Source organism: Vidua chalybeata, chromosome 1 (assembly GCF_026979565.1).
Source record: "Vidua chalybeata isolate OUT-0048 chromosome 1, bVidCha1 merged haplotype, whole genome shotgun sequence".
In the NCBI taxonomy this organism is placed as follows: Eukaryota; Metazoa; Chordata; class Aves; order Passeriformes; family Viduidae; genus Vidua; species Vidua chalybeata.
In genome coordinates this window covers 144,534,288-144,540,287 of record NC_071530.1, presented here as the reverse complement: position 1 = coordinate 144,540,287, position 6,000 = coordinate 144,534,288, and the positions used below count along the sequence as shown (strand labels likewise).

The window sequence follows — 6,000 nt, the reverse complement described above, 5'->3', positions numbered from 1 at the left end:
TGTGAGGGGAACCTCCACCTTTACACAATGTGAACATTTTTACAGACCCTGCTTATAGCCAGGGTGGAGCAGGAACTCTCACTGCAGCCATCCATGGCTTTGGGAAAGGATGGATTGCTCTTGCTGCCTGCTCTTCAGGAACATCACTGGGGCCAATTCCTCTGCCTCAGACTGGCATGGAGGGCTTTGCTCTGTGCCCTGCAGCTCCACAGCCCACATGCCTCAGGGACAGGAGGGAAAGGGCTGCAGGAGAGCGATGTTCCAGACCAAGGAGCTGCTCCTTCCCCTAAGCCCAAGACCCACCCAGTACCAAATTGTGACAGGAGTAATCTCATTCATCCCCAGGCTCTGCTCAGCCTCTGCCCCTGTTAATACAGACCAGTCTGAGAACAGCAGGCAGGAAGGTGGGTGGTAGCTGAGGGGGAAGATTAAGAAATGGCAAGCTGAGGTTTAAGAACAGTTAAGAGAAAATGTGGGGTCTTTGATATTTTAAAGTCCAGTTCACAAGGAACCCACAAAACCACAGTTTCCCAGGCAGATGCAGCACACCATAATCCTGTACAAATGCTGTAGCCTTTCTGAAACACAGAGATAATTTAGAAGGAAGGTATACTAAGTGTCCTGGCATTGCTTTTTTAACAGCTGTGAAAACCTCTTTGCATCTCTTCAAAGAATTGCTGCTTATATGGGAAAACTGACTAAGCTGCCTTTTGTTTTCGGGCGAGCTCTGCAGTGGATCAGGCAAACAACAAACACCACCTCCACATGACTCGGCTACAAACACACTAATATGTCAGTATATCCATATCCAAAATTCCATGGTACCTAGTACCATAAAGGCTGTAGACTGCAAGGATGTGACAGCTAAGATCTGTTAAGTTTTCAGTGCCACAGTCCACAACTTTCCACTAACAGCCCTAAACATAAACATCCCTTCCCTTCTGTGCATGCCATGCAGACTGATTGCTGGCCAGGAATCATCCTACTGCACAGTAGGATGATCCAGGCACCAAGAACTTGGCTCAGTTTTCAGGGAAATTATAACAGGAGAAGGAAATGAATAATAAGCAGTAGTGGAAAGGTCTGAGATAAGGAGTTATGGCAAACTTTAAGTCAATTTAAATGTTCTCTAAATTCCCAATCAACAGGTTTTGTTGCAGTGCACCCTCTGGTAGTTTTTCATGACAGCTGTTGCTTTAACCCAAAGTGGGTTTTGAGGTGAGGCTGGGCTGCAGACAGATTGATAGGCTTAAAACTTTTATAATTATATTTATCTCACATATATATATATATGTGTGTGTGTGTGTGTATATATATATATATATATATATATATATAATATGTTAGAAAGGAATTTGGGACAGGGAAAAGGATTTAAATCAAAAACAGAGCCACCTAAGAGTAAGGGAAGGAGCTATCCTAGGTGCTAACTGATAAGAAGGACAGGTAGGGCAGAACTGGAGATCTTTGAAAATTAGGAATATAAACTGGGATATGCTCTAGGGGAAGAAGGATGTGAGAAGAATTGGCAGACTCGGAGTAGCAAAACAGGATGGTAGTTGCAGCATTAGTTATGCTTTAAGCAATACTGGAGATATCATCAGGTCTGGATAAAAACCAGGCACACTCAGCTCCCCACTCACAAAGTTCCTCACAACAGTGCCAGACTGAGCCCCAGTGCAGTGTTTGCAGTAACTGCATTGCTGATGAAAGCTCATTCTGAACAAAGTAAACCACTTCAAAATGCCCAGACAAAACTCAGTCTCTGGATCTACTCATCTCTTCTTCCTGCACTCCTGTTTTGGCACAAGGCAGTGTTTTTAACAGCAGGCTGCAGACAGCTTCCAGCCAGATTCTTCTGAGGTAAGTGCTGTGGCTAAAGAGTAAATCATTTAATAAAGCTTCTTTCCAGAACTTGCATGAAAAAAGCTCTGTGGAATTGTTAGGTTGGCACTTAAGGGACCATTTCTCCATACACACTCCCCAGACTCTGATGCCCTCATTTATTAATAGAGAATTAAATTCTGACTTCACCGGGGCTTTCAGTTTTGGGGTTTTATTTTTGGTTTATTGGTTGGATTTGTTTGTTTGATTGCTTGCCTCCTGGTGAGGACAAAGAGCAGTATGTTCAGTTTAAAAGAGAAAAACAAATGCATTTCTTAACTATACATGAGAAAGGACAACCTGCCCCTCACAGCACATAATTGCCTAGGGAGTTAATACTGCTGATTCATTTTCAGGGCTGTTTTACTGATGTGGGAGTTATACAAGAAGAAATGAACTAAAAAAAACACCAAAAAAAAAAAAGCCCTAACAACCCAACAAAAAAAATTGTTTTGCTGTTTACTCTTGTATACTTTGTACATCATGTTGGTTTTGTTTTTTTTTTTTTTTTTTTTTTTTTTTTTTTTTTTTTTTTTTTTGCTTATGTCGATGATGATTTACCATCTCCTCATTTTAAAAAGTAAGCTCTTTAAATATAGTCTGTGTAATGTGTTAAATAACACTTTGTTTCAGGAAGGTTTCTTTGAATCTATCTTACTACTGGGCTTGCTGAGAAAATACTAAAAGCCCCTTTCAGACCTTGAAACCACATAATTTTAGCAGTGTAACTTAATGTCTTATTAGGAGGAAACTGCACAGTTGTTCTGGGAATGAGTAAAGGTCCCTCTTCCTGTCAGGGTTTGTCCAGTCCTTGTACTTGACTTCCTCGAGGGCAGCCTCTAATCTGTTTATCTGTTTTCAACAATCCCCTTTTTTTTTTTTTTTTTTTTTTTTTTTTTCTTTATCCACCTAGATTTGGAAGCAATGTGCACATTTATGGATATACTTGCCAGCTTCACACTGAAGATTCTTTTCTTTGTTTTCTTTGACTTTCTCTGAAAGAGAAAATCCCAGGGCAAAACCTGTACTACAAAGCACACCCTAATCTATGAAGGTGACCTTTTTCATTTACCTGGAATTTTTTTTAACCCATGCAGAGTCATCAGATGTTTGTCTTGACTTTTTTTTTTTTTTTTTTTTCAGTTTAAAAAAGTAAAGGAAACACATTACTTGTTTCTTCACTTTCCTTTCTCTTGAATGACTGTATGGTACCCTCTTATACTGGAAATCTTATGGCACTGAGACCCTGACCAGTACCCAAGGCAGGAACTGGGTGTTGAAAATGTGTTACAACAGGGTAGATTTGTAAAAAACAAAAGAGGAGTATTGAGCTCTGAAGGAGTGAAATGCATTTTTGCTTCTGGGATTTTCTATTGCATTATATAAGAAACTTGACATTGACCATTTATGGTTAAATAGTCTCCTTTTTTTTTTTTTTTTTTTCTGGTATCTTCTTTTAGGGAGCAGATTTTCCTAAAAAACACTTTAATTAAGAAACAAATAGAAATCAAAGTCTCATTTTATTGAATATGACAGGTCCACAGCACGTAGTCTAATAAAATCCAGACCTCATGCAGAACATGTGAGCTCTGCCAGTCTCTGTCTCCCAGAGAATTTAATGAGGTCTCCAACTGTTTTTTGCACCAAAACACTTTCCAACTCCTCTTCTTCAAGCCAAATACTTTTACTGGTTTCCAGATTTTTTTTCAGATTAAAAATACTGACCTGAGAAATTTCTTTCAGTTTAAAACGGAAAGAAAAGCAGTTTAAAAAGCTGCTTTTTCTATGACAGACCATAATCCACAGCTAAGAAGCAGCCAGGGTCTATGGGACAAACAAACAAAAACCCTGATCATATTAGGTTCAGAAATCTCCGGTTATAGCAGACATATGGATTGGTCCTCTAGTTATTTGTTTGGCTTTTTTAAATACTATAAAAAAAAACAGAATGAAAGAAGCAGTGAAAAGAGAGATTTTTGAGATTCTGCATAACTGTTACTGAAAAAAAATTTATTATTTAATGAGACCATATGGTCTGCTTACCTTGACCTATGCTTAAGTTCTTTTAGTGTGATTGCTAAAATAAAAATACAGTTTCACATTCCTTGAATATCATACTGCAACGTACAAGGAAAGTCCAGAGGCAACTTCTCAGGCTGGTAGCATCCAAAGCATTTTAACCAGGAGCTGTGGAGAAGGAAGGCTTTATCCTCTCCACAGTGTGTTGCAGAGTGTGTGCCCCAGGTGGTGCCAATAGGGAAGGCTGCAACTTCCTTGCACACTTCTGTCAACCCATTCTCTTTATGGTTTCATGGGTTGGAAATGAAACTTCACATAGAAACCAAATGCAGCTTGTGTAAGTCCCAGAATGCCAGATATGGCCAGATACTTGCATTCAGGTACAACATGCCTAGCTCCCACTTTTAGCATAAATTCAAAACTTTCCCTGCTCTGAAGATCTCTCTCTGCAATGCAGAGCAGTTGTGCAGACCTGCTGAACAAGCTGGTCAAATGCTGCAAGCTCCTCACTGTTTTTCCTGTGCCATTTGAAGGTTGGTTTATAGACCCTCTGATGATGTCCATTCTGCTGATGTCCATTCACAAACCTGTCTGGGAGCACTGCTTGCTGTGTCCACTGACACCCCGAGCCCTTGAGCTGTGGTCATTGACAATGGCACTTTGTGCAGCATTGCTGATTTCACCTTGGGCTTTGAGAGCACTTGGAGGAAAGTTATTGGATTAAATCTGGCTATATAAAACTAGAAATATTTGTACAAACATCTGTTTATACAAAAATGAAAACAGCAGGTATGTTTTCAGTAGGGAAATAAAGAGGTGCCAAATCATATTTTCCAATTATGGACTTCATTTGCACTGGATGTATCTCTATGAAAAAGCATTGGACTTACATCAAGTGAGTTTAATTGTGCCTTTGCCATGGCCCAGTGTGTTTCTTTTCCTTCCTTTTTTGATTACTCCCTTGTTCAACATGATTTGTAGTTTTCAATATTCAGCACCCCAGTTGAGCTATTTGCAGTCATTAACCTTTCAACCTGAATTTTAGATTTTGGTTTGACTTTGCAGCTTTGGTTTTATTCTTTCTTTTCTCTTTCTCTGCTAGATTATTTTCCTTCCTTCCTTCCTTCCTTCCTTCCTTCCTTCCTTCCTTCCTTCCTTCCTTCCTTCCTTCCTTCCTTCCTTCCTTCCTTCCTTCCTTCCTTCCTTCCTTCCTTCCTTCCTTCCTTCCTTCCTTCCTTCCTTCCTTCCTTCCTTCCTTCCTTCCTTCCTTCCTTCCTTCCTTCCTTCCTTCCTTCCTTCCTTCCTTCCTTCCTTCCTTCCTTCCTTCCTTCCTTCCTTCCTTCCTTCCTTCCTTCCTTCCTTCCTTCCTTCCTTCCTTCCTTCCTTCCTTCCTTCCTTCCTTCCTTCCTTCCTTCCTTCCTTCCTTCCTTCCTTCCCTTCCTTCCCTTCCTCCCTTCCTCCCTTCCTCCCTTCCTCCCTTCCTCCTTCCTCCCTTCCTCCCTTCCTCCCTTCCTCCCTTCCTCCCTTCCTCCCTTCCTCCCTTCCTCCCTTCCTCCCTTCCTCCCTTCCTCCCTTCCTCCCTTCCTCCCTTCCTCCCTTCCTCTCCCTTCCTCTCCCTTCCTCTCCCTTCCTCTCCCTTCCTCTCCCTCCCTTCCCCTCCCCCTTCCCCTCCCCCTTCCCCTTCCATCTTGATACTTCTAATTGTGTCTCAGTCCCAATGTTTCAATCATGTTTCCTCATCCAATAGTTACTACCAGCTCCGTCTGTTCTTGCAGTTGCATGTCTCACTTCAGTGAGAGCTGCAGGGACATAATTGTCCTTGTCATCCTGTCTGACTTTGAATGCTTCACTGGCAATAGGGAACTAAAATTGCATTTGGACTTCATGCAGATACCTAATGATCCTGGTCCTCCCAATGATATCCCTCTTCCCATTCACACATCTGGGGGTTTTTCCTTGTGTATTGTTTCTCACTTTTGTTCAGATGAAATCTCAATCATCTTTGCTGTACCTGCTGTACTGAAAAAGGATTTGATGCAAATCTCAGTGCAGCAGAAGGGTCCTGACTCATGCATTTAGGATAGATCTATCTCACCA

The 6,000-nt window shown here is 41.2% G+C and overlaps 1 long non-coding RNA gene across 1 annotated transcript in view; it reads left to right on the top strand.

The window, feature by feature from the left end:
- Positions 1 to 1,660: 1,660 nt before the first annotated feature.
- LOC128792908 (uncharacterized) overlaps positions 1,661 to 6,000 on the top strand; it is an 88,308-nt gene continuing 83,968 nt past the window's right edge. Inside the window, exon 1 of the long non-coding RNA XR_008432591.1 lies at positions 1,661 to 1,863. This is a non-coding gene — a long non-coding RNA (uncharacterized LOC128792908). The remainder of the gene's footprint in view (positions 1,864 to 6,000) is intronic.